General features: G+C 42.5%; 1 protein-coding gene and 1 long non-coding RNA gene across 5 annotated transcripts in view; one reads left to right on the forward strand and one right to left on the reverse strand.

The window, feature by feature from the left end:
* NCAM2 (neural cell adhesion molecule 2) overlaps positions 1 to 17145 on the reverse strand; it is a 627216-nt gene that overhangs the window by 493804 nt on the left and 116267 nt on the right. The window lies entirely within an intron of this gene.
* On the forward strand, positions 7509 to 8348 carry LOC138671916 (uncharacterized). The gene is made up of 3 exons (XR_011319480.1): positions 7509 to 7552; positions 7624 to 7702; positions 7807 to 8348. It is a non-coding gene; the product is annotated as an uncharacterized lncRNA (long non-coding RNA).

Raw genomic sequence — 17145 nt, forward strand, 5'->3', positions numbered from 1 at the left:
GAAGGGAAGGAGCGCCGTTTGACTTTTCAATGCAAAATTGACAGGAATTGAGATGGGACGTCATGTTGCGTTTGAAGAACCACTGATGTGCCTAAACATTGAAACCCCCCACAAGTGACACCATTTTGGAAAGTAGACCCCCTAAGGAACTTATCTAGAGGTGTGGTGAGCACTTTGACCCACCAAGTGCTTCACAGAAGTTTATAATGTAGAACCGTAAAAATAAAAAATCATATTTTTTCACAAAAATTATCTTTTTGCCCCCAATTTTTTATTTTCCCAAGGGTAAGAGAAGAAATTGGACCCCAAAAGTTGTTGTACAATTTGTCCTGAGTACGCTGATAGCCCATATGTGGGGGTAAACCACTGTTTGGGCGGATGGGAGAGCTCGGAAGGGAAGGAGCGCCGTTTGACTTTTCAATGCAAAATTGACAGGAATTGAGATGGGACGTCATGTTGCGTTTGAAGAACCACTGATGTGCCTAAACATTGAAACCCCCCACAAGTGACACCATTTTGGAAAGTAGACCCCCTAAGGAACTTATCTAGAGGTGTGGTGAGCACTTTGACCCACCAAGTGCTTCACAGAAGTTTATAATGTAGAACCGTAAAAATAAAAAATCATATTTTTTCACAAAAATTATCTTTTTGCCCCCAATTTTTTATTTTCCCAAGGGTAAGAGAAGAAATTGGACCCCAAAAGTTGTTGTACAATTTGTCCTGAGTACGCGGATACCCCATATGTGGGGGTAAACCACTGTTTGGGTGGATGGGAGAGCTCGGAAGGGAAGGAGCGCCGTTTGACTTTTCAAAGCAAAATTGACAGGAATTGAGATGGGACGCCATGTTGCGTTTGAAGAGCCACTGATGTGCCTAAACATTGAAACCCCCCACAAATGACACCATTTTGGAAAGTAGACCCCCTAAGGAACTTATCTAGAGGTGTGGTGAGCACTTTGACCCACCAAGTGCTTCACAGAAGTTTATAATGCAGAGCCGTAAAAATAAAACAAAATTTTTTTCCCACAAAAATTATTTTTTTAGCCCCCAGTTTTGTATTTTCCTGAGGGTAACAGGAGAAATTGGACCCCAAAATTTGTTGCCCAATTTGTCCTGAGTGCGATGATACACCATATGTGGGGGGAACCACTGTTTGGGCACATGGGAGGGCTCAGAAGGGAAGGAGTGCCATTTGAATGCAGACTTAGATGGAATGGTCTGCAGGTGTCACATTGCGTTTGCAGAGCCCCTAATGTACCTAAACAGTAGAAACCCCCCACAAGTGACACCATTTTGGAAAGTAGACCCCCTTAGGAACTTATCTAGATGTGTGCTGAGCGCTTTGACCCACCAAGGGCTTCACAGAAGTTTATAATGGAGAGCCGTAAAAATAAAACAAAAATTTTTTCCCACAAAAATTATTTTTTAGCCCCCAGTTTTGTATTTTCCCGAGGGTAAAAGGAGAAATTCGACCCCACAATTTGTTGTCCAATTTGTCCTGAGTGCGCTGATACCCCATATGTGGGGGGGAACCACTGTTTGGGCGCATGGGAGGGCTCGGAAGGGAAGGAGCTCCATTTGGAATGAGGACTTAGATGGAATGGTCTGCAGGTGTCACATTGCATTTGCAGAGCCCCTAATGTACCTAAACAGTAGAAACCTCCCACAAGTGACACCATTTTGGAAACTAGACCCCCTAAGGAACTCATCTAGATGTGTTGTGATAGCTTTGAACCCCCAAGTGTTTCACTACAGTTTGTAACGCAGAGCCGTGAAAATTAAAAAAAAAAATCTTTCCCCCCAAAATTATTTTTTAGCCCCCAGTTTTGTATTTTCCCGAGGGTAAGAGGAGAAATTCGACCCCAAAAGTTGTTGTCCAATTTGTCCTGAGTGCGCTGATACCCCATATGTGGGGGGGAACCACTGTTTGGGCGCATGGGAGGGCTCGGAAGGGAAGGAGCTCCATTTGGAATGAGGACTTAGATGGAATGGTCTGCAGGTGTCACATTGCATTTGCAGAGCCCCTAATGTACCTAAACAGTAGAAACCTCCCACAAGTGACACCATTTTGGAAACTAGACCCCCTAAGGAACTCATCTAGATGTGTTGTGATAGCTTTGAACCCCCAAGTGTTTCACTACAGTTTGTAACGCAGAGCCGTGAAAATTAAAAAAAAAAATCTTTCCCCCCAAAATTATTTTTTAGCCCCCAGTTTTGTATTTTCCCGAGGGTAAGAGGAGAAATTCGACCCCAAAATTTGTTGTCCAATTTGTCCTGAGTACGCTGATACCCCGTATGTTGGGGGAAACCAACGTTTGAGCGCATGGCAGAGCTCGGAAGGGAAGGAGCGCCATTTGGAATGCAGACTTAGATGGAATGGTCTGCAGACGTCACATTGCGTTTGCAGAACCCCTAATGTACCTAAACAGTAGAAACCCCCCACAAGTGACCCCATATTGGAAACTAGACCCCCCAGGGAACTAATCTAGATGTGTTGTGAGAACTTTGAACCCCCAAGTGTTTCACTACAGTTTATAACGCAGAGCCGTGAAAATAAAAAATCTTTTTTTTTCCCACAAAAAATATGTTTTAGCCCCGAGTTTTGTATTTTCCCAAGGGTAGCAGGAGAAATTGGACCCCAAAAGTTGTTGTCCTATTTGTCCTGAGTACGCTGATACCCCATATGTTGGGGTAAACCCCTGTTTGGGCACACGGGAGAGCTCGGAAGGGAAGAAGCACTGTTTTACTTTTTCAACGCAGAATTGGCTGGAATTGAGATCGGACGCCATGTCGCGTTTGGAGAGCCCCTGATGTGCCTAAACAGTGGAAACCCCCCAATTATAACTGAAACCCTAATCCAAACACATCCCTAACCCTAATCCCAACAGTAACCCTAACCACACCTCTAACCCTGACACACCCCTAACCCTAATCCCAACCCTATTCCCAACCGTAAATGTAATCTAAACCCTAACTGTAACTTTAGCCCCAACCCAAACTGTAGCCCTAGCCCTAACCCTAGCCCTAACCCTAACCCTAGCCCTAACCCTAGCCCTAACCCTAACCCTAGCCCTAACCCTAACCCTAGCCCTAGCCCTAGCCCTAGCCCTAACCCTAGCCCTAACCCTAGCCCTAACCCTAGCCCTAACTCTAACCCTAGCCCTAATGGGAAAATGGAAATAAATACATTTTTTTAATTTTTCCCTAACTAAGGGGGTGATGAAGGGGGGTTTGATTTACTTTTATAGCGGGTTTTTTAGCGGATTTTTATGATTGGCAGCCGTCACACACTGAAAGACGCTTTTTATTGCAAAAAATATTTTTTGCGTTACCACATTTTGAGAGCTATAATTTTTCTATATTCTGGTCCACAGAGTCATGTGAGGTCTTGGTTTTTGCGGGACGAGTTGATGTTTTTATTGGTAACATTTTCGGGCACGTGACATTTTTTGATCGCTTTTTATTCCGATTTTTGTGAGGCAGAATGACCAAAAACCAGCTATTCATGAATTTCTTTTGGGGGAGGCGTTTATACCGTTCCGCGTTTGGTAAAATTGATGAAGCAGTTTTATTCTTCGGGTCAGTACGATTACAGCGACACCTCATTTATATCATTTTTTTATGTTTTGGCGCTTTTATACGATAAAAACTATTTTATAGAAAAAATAATTATTTTTGCATCGCTTTATTCTCAGGACTATAACTTTTTTATTTTTTTGCTGATGATGCTGTATGGCGGCTCGTTTTTTGCGGGACAAGATGACGTTTTCAGCGGTACCATGGTTAGTTATATCTGTCTTTTTGATCGCGTGTTATTCCACTTTTTGTTCGGCGGTATGATAATAAAGCGTTGTTTTTGCCTCGTTTTTTTTTTTTTTTTTCTTACGGTGTTTACTGAAGGGGTTAACTAGTGGGCCAGTTTTATAGGTCGGGCCGTTACGGACGCGGCGATACTAAATATGTGTACTTTTATTGTTTTTTTTTTTTTATTTAGATAAAGAAATGTATTTATGGGAATAATTTTTTTTTTTTTTTTTCATTATTTTGGAATATTTTTTTTTATTTTTTTTTACACATTTGAAATTTTTTTTTTTTACTTTTTTACTTTGTCCCAGGGGGGGACATCACAGATCAGTGATCTGACAGTTTGCACAGCACTCTGTCAGATCACTGATCTGATAGGAGTGCAGGCTGCTTCACAGTGCCTGCTCTGAGCAGGCTCTGTGAAGCCACCTCCCTCCCTGCAGGACCCGGATCCGCGGCCATCTTGGATCCGGGGCTGGAGGGAGCAGGGAGGGAGGTGAGACCCTCGCAGCAACGCGATCACATCGCGTTGCTGCGGGGGGCTCAGGGAAGCCCGCAGGGAGCCCCCTCCCTGCGCGGTGCTTCCCTGTACCGCCGGCACATCGCGATCATCTTTGATCGCGGTGTGCCGGGGGTTAATGTGCCGGGGGCGGTCCGTGACCGCTCCTGGCACATAGTGCCGGATGTCAGCTGCGATAAACAGCTGACACCCGGCCGCGATCGGCGGCGCTCCCCCCGTGAGCGCTGCCGATCGCATATGACGTACTATTGCGTCCTTGGGAAGTAAAGCCCACCCCACATGGACGCAATAGTACGTCTAATGGCAGAAAGGGGTTAAGGATGATTTTACATATAGACACACACCTCCTCCTCCTTATCCATTCATTCATTTCTGAACAGACTATAACCCTGCAAGTTAACAGCCCAGTCATGGCTCTCATCCAGCCACATTTCAGATATCCCCACCTTGTCATAATTATTCTCCAACACCATTAATTCTAATTCCTCCTTTTTGTTGGCGAGGCTTCTGGCATTAGTATACATGCACTTTATGCATATCTCTGTGCCTCTATTCTTTCTTAAATTATTAACTGTTCTAACCCCACCCCCACCCCCAATCTCAACCCCAACTTCAACTTCCTTATTTGTGACCAGGTCGCTATCTGCACTATCTTCCCCTCCTATAAAATAAACACCCTCCCCCAATCCCTAGTTTAAACACTCCTCCAACCTTCTAGCCATTTATAGCTGCCACTTCCCCATTGAGATGCAGCCTATATCTAGCTTAGAACCTGTAGCCAACTGAGAAGTCAGCCCAGTTCTCCAGGAACCCAAACCCCTCCTTCCTACACCAATTTGTGAGCCACTTATTAACCTTCCTAATCTCCCGTTGCCTCTCTGGCGTGGCATGTGGTACAGGCAGTATTTCGGAAAATACCACCTTGGAGGTCCTTGCTTTCAGCCTAATTCCCTGAAATCATCTGTTAGGTGTTGATTTCCCACCTCTGCACAGGGGAATCTCGAACCATCTCCTCTGCAGTCTTCCATTCTACTCCAGCCGCAGTGGAGCCTGCTCAGCAGAGACATTGGTCCCAGCATCTAGCTAAGGCTGATACTAGATGACTGGTTACTACTGCCCTTCTAGGCTCTGCTTTTGTAGCCAGCAATGATCAGCAGCGAGCAGGTTTTTCTGGGACTAAGTCCTGCTTTTTCCATACTGAGCATGCCCACTGGACAACCTCCCATTGGAGGTCAGGGGTCACATGCTCAGGTCCTGTTGCTGCTCCTATTGGTCCATGTGGAAGTTCTTGTAGCACTGCTGCTATAAAAGGTTTGCATGGCTGCTCGGCCATGAATTAGTGTACTCTTGAAATCGTGTGTGTGTTGATGAGTGAAAGTCGTTCATTAATCATCCCTTCCCTTGTGTATGACTGCTTGCATAAGGTGGATGTCTGCTATCTAGCATCCGGCTGAGCTATCAGCAATAAACACATGAAACAGCGTCTAATTGCTGTGACTGCCAGTGCGGCGCCATGCGCTATTAGAGCGCTTTCTTATCCCAAGTCTGGGTGGTTAGTGGTGTCCACCAGAGCGGCACTGCACGCACTCTTGTGCATTTAAGTTATTTTTACAGTTACGCTGACACCCCAGTTGCAGTGTTGAGCGCAAGAGGTCTAGACAAACTCTAATCCTGTGTCTTGGGATAGAGTTCTGAGACTCCTTGCTTGCGCTCTTTGTGCGGTACCACGGCCCTGTGACGCAACAGGGTTCGCTTCCTTCACACAGGGTGATGATAACCCAGGTTTGTATCCACATTGTACCGCCATATAGTCTGTCATTATGCAGCAGCAGGTTCCATCTCTGCACGGTGGACCCCAGGCTGCAAATGCACCTTATACCATCTCTCTAATTATTCGGTGCGTTCCACTAGCCCTAACATCATCTTTAAGGGCCTTCCACCTACCTCTAACGTTGTCATTTGTGCCAATGTGCACCATGACCGCTGGTTCCTCACCAGTCACCAGTAAATCCAAAATAACAAGTGACTGGCACACTCCGGACGTGTTGTGATGCAAAATAGGGGGTTTATTATACATACAGTAAACACAAACGTTTCGGTCGTAACTGGACCTTCATCAGTGTGCTAAAGGAAAATATACAAAGAGAGTGATATCCAAAGCATAAAGGAACAAAATACAGAAAATAAACATAAACAAAACACAATCAAAATAAACAAAAGTATATACAACACAAAAGTCATGATACAGAAATGAGTAATAACCCCATTAGGGGACCATCAAACAAGATTTCCGAGATATTCATGCTGGAAAAAATTGAACGTGTACGTGAAGGTATGGTGACGCGCCAAGAAAGAAGGAACTAGGGGATGGAGGTATGAAAAAGGTGATGATGAGAGACACACTGTACCGTGAGGTATGGGTGAAAAGGTAAACCTACCTAGATTACTAGTATGTTGGAGGAGCCCCACAAGTTAGAACTAAGATGCATCTGAAGGGAAAAATAAAGTGCATGTAGAGATAACCCTGTACGTGCCTATATGGACCATACGTAATACTATAGGGCTTATGGTGCCATGTAAAATAGTTACATACCGGAAGCCTGAAGCTATATAGAATTCAGGTTGTAGAAGCAGTACATAGACGCAGGGGAGTATGTCCCAGGTGGCGCTATCTGCAGGGGAAATAGGTATGATATAAATTGTGCCAGTGAGCTACTAGATAATATAGGAGTATGGTACATACCAGAGGAAAGCCTGAAGCTATATAGATCCCAGGTTGTAGAAGCAATTTGCTGATGCAGGGTAGTGTGTCACAGGTGACACTATCTGCAGGAGGGATAGGTATGATATGACATAGATGGCGCTAGTGAGCCACTAGATAGTGAAGGTATATGGTACACAGGACTTACCCACCCAGTAAATATGAAGCCACGCGGTGTCACCGCTGTTAAGGGCTAAGAGGGAAGTGCACGCTATTCTTACTTTTCTTATACAGATAGCGTGCACTTCCCTCTTAGCCCTTAAAAGCGGTGACACCGCGTGGCTTCATATTTACTGGGTGGGTAAGTCCTGTGTACCATATACCTTCACTATCTAGTGGCTCACTAGCGCCATCTATGTCATATCATACCTATCCCTCCTGCAGATAGTGTCACCTGTGACACACTACCCTGTATCAGCAAATTGCTTCTACAACCTGGGATCTATATAGCTTCAGGCTTTCCTCTGGTATGTACCATACTCCTATATTATCTAGTAGCTCACTGGCACAATTTATATCATACCTATTTCCCCTGCAGATAGCGCCACCTGGGACATACTCCCCTGCGTCTATGTACTGCTTCTACAACCTGAATTCTATATAGCTTCAGGCTTCCGGTATGTAACTATTTTACATGGCACCATAAGCCCTATAGCATTACGTATGGTCCATATAGGCACGTACAGGGTTATCTCTACATGCACTTTATTTTTCCCTTCAGATGCATCTTAGTTCTAACTTGTGGGGCTCCTCCAACATACTAGTAATCTAGGTAGGTTTACCTTTTCACCCATACCTCACGGTACAGTGTGTCTCTCATCATCACCTTTTTCATACCTCCATCCCCTAGTTCCTTCTTCTTTCTTGGCGCGTCACCATACCTTCACGTACACGTTCAATTTTTTCCAGCATGAATATCTCGGAAATCTTGTTTGATGGTCCCCTAATGGGGTTATTACTCATTTCTGTATCATGACTTTTGTGTTGTATATACTTTTGTTTATTTTGATTGTGTTTTGTTTATGTTTCTGTATTTTGTTCCTTTATGCTTTGGATATCACTCTCTTTGTATATTTTCCTTTAGCACACTGATGAAGGTCCAGTTACGACCGAAACGTTTGTGTTTACTGTAGGTATAATAAACCCCCTATTTTGCATCACAACACGTCCGGAGTGTGCCAGTCACTTGTTATTTACACATTGAGGCTTGGGAACCTATGACCGTGCACCTCCTCCCTTCGGCTGTGCTGAACATTTTCTATATTACCAGTAAATCCAAAGTCACTGAATCACAAGTCACACACTTACCACCGTTTGCACCGTTACGCTCCGGTCACACTCAGCTCGTACACACTCGCTAAGCTGAAGATTTAAAGATATTTTTTCCCCTCAGCAGCAATCCACCTTGCTGTTCAATGCAAGGGATCAAGCCATGATAGAAGAAACAAATAATGGTGCATTGAAGGAGGAAAAAGGTCTTATCATGCAAGCAGAAGGTTACATTTCCCGGAGGTAAAGGGTCTAAGTGTGGCGCACATCCCGATATGCATTTCAATATAATCCTTCATTGGGGTTATATCCAAAATGTGCATTGGAGTGTGTGACACACTTGTATTCTGGACCTCCAGATAACATGACTTCCTGTGGTAATGAGAAGACATGTTGCCTCTTTTAATGTGCCAATTTTGTTTCTACTATCGTGGCTTGATCCCTATGTTGATTTAACTATATACACCATCTAACTACCATTAAAAATTCTGTGTGCAATACCCTGTTTCTGTGGCAGTCATAGCCCCATACTTATCTCTTTGACTTACGACTTTCACTGTTTATATATGGCATACATGTGACTATGCACACTTAGATACATGGCTATGGTCTTCTCGTGTTTTATCACCAGATACACCTCCTTTTCTATACCCTCAACTTGTCCCAAGCTACATTTTTTAACCCCTTTCTGACCTCGGACGGGATAGTATGTCCGAGGTCAGAAGCCCCTCTTAGATGTGGGCTCCGGCGGTAAGCCCGCATCAAAGCCGGGACATGTCAGCTGTTTTGAACAGCTGACATGTGCCCGTAATAGGCACGGGCAGAATGGCGATCTGCCCGCACCTATTAACTAGTTAAATGCCGCTGACAAACGCAGACAGCGGCATTTAATTACCGCATCCGGCCGGGCGGCCGGAAATGACGTCATCGCCGACCCCTGTCACATGATCTGAGGTCGGCGATGCTTCAGTATTGTAACCATATGGTTACTGATCGCCGGTAGCTGTGAGCGCCAACCTGTGGTCGGCGCTCACAGCACACCTGCATTTCTGCTACATAGCAGCGATCAGCAGATCGCTGCTATGTAGCAGAGGCGATCGTGCTATGCCTGCTTCTAGCCTCCGATGGAGGCTATTGAAGCATGGCAAAAGTAATAAAAAAAAGTTAAAAAAAATGTGAAAAAAATAAAAAAATATATAAAAGTTTAAATCACCCCCCTTTCGCCCCAATCAAAATAAATCAATAAAAAAAAAATCAAACCTACACATATTTAGTATCACCGCATTCAGAATCGCCCGATCTATCAAAAAAAAGCATTAACCTGATCGCTAAACAGCGTAGCGAGAAAAAAATTTGAAACGCCAGAATTACGTTTTTTTGGTCATGACATTGAATTAAAATGCAATAACGGGAGATCAGAAGAACGTATCTTCACCAAAATGCTATCCTTAAAAATGCCAGCTCAGCACGCAAAAAATAAGCCCTCATCTGACCCAAAATCATGAAAAATAGAGACGCTACGAGTATTGGAATATGGCGCAATTTTTTATTTTTTTTTAGCAAAGTTTGGAATTTTTTTTCACCACTTAGGTAAAAAATAACCTAGTCATGTTAGGTGTCTATGAACTCATACTGACCTGGAGAATCATAGTGTCAGGTCAGTTTTAGCATTCAGTGAACCTAGCAAAAAGCCAAACAAAAAACACGCATGGGATTGCACTTTTTTTGCAATTTCACTGCACTTGGAATTTTTTCCCGTTTGCTAGGACACGACATGCTAAAATGAATGATGTCGTTCAAAAGTACAACTTGTCCCGCAAAAAATAAGCCCTCACATGGCCAAATTGACGGAAAAATAAAAAAGTTATGGCTCTGGGAAGGAGGGGAGTGAAAAACGAACACGGAAAAACGAAAAATCCCAAGGTCATGAAGGGGTTAAACTAATTTTGCTATTTCATCTATTTTACTTGTGTAGTTCATTTGCTGTTGTTTGTCCCATGTCGTTGCCAATTATAATAATAAAGCATATCTATTTTTCATCTTCTGATTTACATTCTATAATTAATTCTGACCTCATATTCGGTGTTCCTCCCTTGGGTTTTTCTGATTTATACCGAATGGTCTGCCATTTCTATCCTAGCATACATATGTCAATAACTTATCATTATTGAACATCTAATGGTATACATATTTTTCTGACACATGTATACTGCTTTGTCCACAGTTTTTACTTGTCTTATTTTTTATTATGTATAATCTTTTTCAAATGTAAAGCGTCATGGAATAAATGGCACTACAATAAATAATAATTGGAATAATAATCATAATATATGTACTGTATATTAAAGCTTCCTGTATTGATACGTACTAATAATGCTGTGTAGTGACATATTAATATTAATAAAACCTTTCACTGTTAATAAAATAACTATAAAACACAGATATACAGGTGCTTCTCACAAAATTGGAACATCATCAAAAAGTTTATTTCATTTCTTCAATACAAAAAGTGAAACTCATATATTATATAGAGTCATTACAAACAGAGTGATCTATTTCAAGTGTTTATGTTTATGTTGATTATTATGACTTACAGCCAATGAAAACCCAAAAGTCACAATCTCAGTAAATTATTTATGACTTTATGACACCAGCTTGAAAAATTATTTTAAAATCCGAAATGCAGACCTACTGAAATGTATGTTCAGTAAATGCACTCAATACTTGGTCATTTTGCATCAATTACGACATCAATTCAGCGTGGCATGGAAGCAATCAGTCTGCGGCACTGCTGAGGTGTTATGGAAGCCCAGGTTGCTTTGATAACAGCCTTCAACTCATCTGCATTGTTGGGTCTGGTGTCTCTCATCTTCCTCTTGACAATACCCCATAGATTCTCTATTGGGATAAGGTCAGGTAAATTTGCTGCCAATCAAGCACAGTGATACTGTTATTTGTAAACCAGGTATTGGTACTTTTGGCAGTGTGGACAGGTGCCAAATCCTGCTGGAGAATGAAATTTCCATCTCCAGAAAGCATGTCGGCAGAGGGAAGCATAAAGTGTTCTAAAATTTCCTGGTAGACGGCTGCGCTGATTTTGGTCTTGATAAAACACAGTGGACCTACACCAGCAGATAACATGGCTCCCCAAACCATCACCGATTGTGGAAACCTCACACTACACCTCAAGTCGATTGGATTGTGGCCTCTCCACTCTTCCTCCAGACTCCGGGACCTTGATTTCCAAATAAATGCAAAATGTATTTTTATCTGAAAACAACACCTTGGACCACCGAGCAACAGTCCAGTTCTTTTTCTCCTTTGCCTAGGCAAGATGCTGCTGGCGTTGTCTATTGTTCATAAGTGGCTGACACAAGAAATGCGACACTTGTAGCCCATGTCCTGGATATGTCTGTGTGTGGTGGCTCTTGAAGCAATGACTCCAGCAGCAGTCCACTCCTTTTGAACCTCCCCCAAATTTTTGAATGGCGTTTTCTTAAAGGCCCCTTCACATTAAGCGACGCTGCAGCGATACCGACAACGATCCGGATCGCTGCAGCGTCGCTGTTTGGTTGCTGGAGAGCTGTCACACAGACCGCTCTCCAGCGACCAACGATGCCGGTAACCAGGGTAAACATCGGGTAACTAAGCGCAGGGCCGCGCTTAGTAACCCGATGTTTACCCTGGTTACCATGCTAAAAGTAAAAAAAAAACAAACACTACGTACTTACCTACAGCCGTCTGTCCTCCAGCGCTGCGCTCTGCTTCTCTGCTCTCCTCCTGTACTGTCTGGGAGCCGGAAAGCAGAGCGGTGACGTCACCGCTCTGCTTTCCGGCTCACAGCCAGTACAGGAGGAGTGCAGAGCACAGCGCTGGAGGACAGACAGCGGTAGGTAAGTATCTAGTGTTTGTTTTTTTTACTTTTAGGATGGTAACCAGGGTAAACATCGGGTTACTAAGCGCGGCCCTGCGCTTAGTTACCCGATGTTTACCCTGGTTACCAGTGAAGACATCGCTGGATCGGTGTCACACACGCCGATCCAGCGATGTCTCCAGGGAGTCCAGCGACGAAATAAAGTTCTGGACTTTATTCAGCGACCAACGATCTCCCAGCAGGAGCCTGATCGTTGGTCGCTGTCACACATAACGATTTCATTAACGATATCGTTGCTACGTCACAAATAGCAACGATATCGTTAACAATATCGTTATGTGTGAAGGTACCTTAACAATCCTTTCAAGGCTGTGGTTATACCTATTGTTTGTGCATCTTTTTCTACCACACTTTTTCCTTCCACTCAACTTTCCATTAATGTGCTTGGACACAGCACTCTGTAAACAGCCAGCTTCTTTAGCAATTACCTTTTGTGGCTTTCCCTCCTTGTGGAGTGTGTCAATGACGGCCTTCTGGACATCTGTTAAGTCAACAATCTTCCCCATGATTGTGGAGCCTATGGAAACAGACTAAGGGACATTTCTCAATGCTTAGGAAGCCTTTTCAGGGTGTTTTTATTAATTGTTAAAATTTACTGAGATAATGACTTTTGGGAATTCATTGGCTATAAGCCATAATCATCACCATTAACAGAAATAAACACTTGAAATAGATCACTATTATGTAATCACTATATAATAAATGAGTTTCACTTTTTGTACTGAAAAACTGAAATAAATTAACTTTTTGATGACATTCTAATTTTGTGAGAAGCACCTGTTTACCCATTTCTATAAACAAAGGGTTAACCCTGAACTTGATCTTGATTGTGACATTTTATCAATCCTATGAAGCCCTTTTACGCACTTTTCTAGAATATATGCCAAAAACTCTTTGTGATCTTGGCATAATGGTCTATAATTGCCCTCTCCAACTAGCTGATGTAATTTCTTCTCTTGACATCTTTCCATCCTTGCAATATCTCATCTTTTTTTATCTGATGATTTTTTTTTTCATTTAAAAGGAGTGTACAGAGAGTATATACTAATTGACCTATTAATTATATAAACGGTATATAGTATGTAAAAAATTACAGATTACTTTTGTATGTAAGTCAGAGTCTGAGAAAAAGCTATATTAAATTTAGATACTCACTGTAAACAAAAAGGAAGACATTACAATGATAGAAAACCACTATAATGAATGTAGGGGTCTGATCTGGTGCATGAATTTATTTAAGGGGTCGGTTTTGGGTCTGGTTTTATTTGTGTTCCTAAAGAGTAAGGAGATGAATGCAGAAATTAAAGAAAAATTGGGCAGTAAAATCTGCAGCCAGGAGAAGTCATTATGGCAATATGGGCAGGAATGAGAACAAAAAATCTATATATTATCCATGACAGAACATTTCTGGGGAAACTGTTTTGTGACATTCCTATGTCACTCCTCCTGTAAATGTAAAATAAGGCTGGTCTTATATGGAGACTCTTTTTTAATGTAGCTGATTGTTTTGAAATAAGAAGCTACAGCTTTAGCTTTTTTGCGTTACATGTAGCAGACACTTAATAGTCTTGCTTAAAAATCTAATTCCAATTTGATGGCAACAGATATTCAATATTGAAGAGATCTGCAGCAAAAATATTCATGAATCAGTTTTAAACACTATATTCCATATCTGAATAATCTGAATAATACAGTTATTTCAGGGAAGATGCCACTTCATCTCCTGTCCAAGCAGTTTGGCCTACAGTCTTTTTCTTGACAATATTTCGTGTGGTGGCAAATCCCTGGAGCAGAGTGTGAGGGGGGCTGGCTGAATTCTCATCTCAATAGTTAAGTCAGCCCCCTTTCTCTGCCCATTCATCTGCTTTAGTAGATATCATATCATATACAGTGGTAGATATCATGTTGTACGGGCTGTGTTGCGAGAATAGACAAACCTTTTCTTTTCGAAAATGGTGATTTATTGTCCCAACACAATTTGGAATCTTTATCAATGTTAAAAAAATTAAATATTAACCAAATTTCTTTTTTTTTTTAAACCTTGAAAAATGCACTGATCGGTACGGAAACCATTTTGGAATACAAAAGACTTCTGCTTTAAGGCAACTCTGCACGCACAACATGATATCATCCTCCTCTACTATTATACATCTGGAAAAAAAGAGTCTCTGCTCCTGCCATGGGGCCGCCACATCGATTACATGCGTTTACAGGTGTTATGCCTTCAAGCAACACCGCCATGTGAGTGCATACTCCCACCTTTCCCTATCAGATGATACTGCTCTAAGTGTATTAAGCCCTTGCCCCCCACATAGTTATTATTATTATTAATTTTTTTATATAGAGCCATTAATTCCATGGTGCTGTACATTAGACGGGGTTACATCAAAATACAAATATCACTTAAGGTATCGTTACCCTAAACGATTTACCAACGATCACGACCAGCGATACGACCTGGCCGTGATCGTTGGTAAGTCGTTGTGTGGTCGCTGGAGAGCTGTCACATAGACAGCTCTCCAGCGACCAACGATGCCGAAGTCCCCGGGTAACCAGGGTAAACATCGGGTTACTAAGCGCAGGGTCACGTTTAGTAACCCGATGTTTACCCTGGTTACCATTGTAAATGTAAAAAAAAAACACTACATACTCACATTCCGGTGTATGTCACGTCCCCCCGCGTCACCTTCCCGCACTGACTGTGTCAGCGCCGGCCGTAAAGCAGAGCACAGCGGTGACATCACTGCTCTGCTTTACGGCCGGTGCTCACAGTCAGTGCGGGAAGCTGACGGCGGGGGATGTGACAGACACCGGAATGTGAGTATGCTGTGGTCTTTTTTTTTACTTTTACAATGGTAACCAGGGTAAATATCGGGTTACTAAGCGCGGCCCTCTGCTTAGTAACCCGATGTTTACCCTGGTTACAAGTGAAAACATCACTGGATCGGCGTCACACACGCCGATCCAGCGATGACAGCAGGTGATCCAGCGACAAAATAAAGTTCTGGACTTCTAGCTCCGACCAGCGATGGCACAGCAGGATCCTGATCGCTGCTGCATGTCAAACACAACGAGATCGCTACCCAGGACGCTGCAACGTCACAGATCGCTATCGTTATCATTCTAAAGTTGCTCAGTGTGAAGGTACCTTTACAGTAAACAAACTAACAATGACAGACTGGTACAGAGGGGAGAGGACCCTGCCCTTGTGGGTTTACGTTCTCCATACATTTGCTTTAACATGGGCTGGCTTAGCTCTTGGAATGAAGTCTCACCCAGTCACTTTTCACACTTATCAATCAAGTGCCGACACAAGAAAATACTGTCGTAGGAAAGGAATTCAAGCCACCGATACAGGATTGTACTACCTTGCCTGATAGAAGCATATTAGTAAGACAGATAAGTTTGTAATTAAAACCCATTAAAATATTTTAAGTAACATATGGGAACAGCTGAAAATTTAGAATAATGGTATGAAAAAATCGTTCTAAATGTACTAGTCATTATCGTCTCAAATCTCCCTAATTTTACGAAAATGACACATGCAAAAGTACATTTTAGAAACTACTTGGTTCTAAGAAGTAGGACAGCTAATATGCACCAGAAAAACTTTTCACTTAATGTGCATTGCAAGAAGATGTTTTTCTCCTGGGAGCCCGGATACCCATTATGCGAGTGCAAAAGAGCTAAGCCCATTTTCTATCTACTCCTCTCGTCTTTAAATGGTCTAACAGTAATAAAATGCTAGCTCACGAAACTTTGATGATCAATAATCGCCGGTTTCCCTGCAGTTCTTTGGCGCATGTATAAAAGTATGCCCTCACTATCAAAGCAGGACGTAGTTCACCAGTCAGTGCTTTTTAAATGCTGCGTTTACTTCTTCTTTTTTTGTAAGAAAGTATCGCTGGAGCCATGAAGTTTAATCTGCTCCTAGATATCCTACAGTGTTTGTGAAAAAGCTCACTTAGCCAGGGCTCCTTTTATTTCTCGCCGAGGCACGAGTGCTTGACTTATAAGTTCACGTCTTGGTTTTGCTGCCTGCTGCTGCTACCTTATATAAACTCACGTTTGTTGTATTAAAAAAGAAAAAGCAGAGACGCTTTATAAAAACAAGTTTGGGATAACGATCAGGAAATATAGAAAACCCTGCTATTCTCTGAAACTGCTTATTATTGTGCGCAAATAGAGTTCTTACAGAGAATTTAGGAGTATAATGCCCCAAAAAATGGATAAATAATAACAACCTTAATGAATAGTACACATTTTTATAAAACATACAGAAAAAAACATATACAACATTTCAGTAATAGAGATGGGTAGAGATGACAAAAAGGGAACAAAAAGCGGCACCATACAAATTTATAGTACTGTATGGAAAAAAGTCTTTGAGGCTCACAGATTCAGATGATTGAGTGTCATATTGTATGTACCAGAGACTGCCCCATTGGATACTAGGAGTGGGATAGCATATGTGCCAGCAAGAAATGCCAGAAGTCTGAGCCATATCTCATAGTATACCCAAAATTCCAGTCCACAACGGAAGCAACTATCTGGTATCAAGACCCATAGTCTGAAAAAAGTGAATAGTGTCTATTAAAGTGCTAGATACAGTGCTTACCCATGAGGGACACAAATGAGATGCACGGTAGGTCCTTAGCCCCAACGCACGTTTTGCACTATGGGCTTCTTCAGAGAATTATGTGGGTTGCTGCAGTATGTGGGGTTATAAGTAGTCCCTCCACACCTGAATGTCATCGCCGCTGCTTTAATGGAGCGCATGGGGCGGGTCCGGGTCCGTGACCGCGTCACTTCCGGCAATCCCGGCATCGGTGCGGGTCAAGGAAAAAGTTTCTGTGA

The sequence above is a fragment of the Ranitomeya imitator genome, chromosome 3 (genome assembly GCF_032444005.1).
Source record: "Ranitomeya imitator isolate aRanImi1 chromosome 3, aRanImi1.pri, whole genome shotgun sequence".
NCBI classification, from domain to species: domain Eukaryota; kingdom Metazoa; phylum Chordata; class Amphibia; order Anura; family Dendrobatidae; genus Ranitomeya; species Ranitomeya imitator.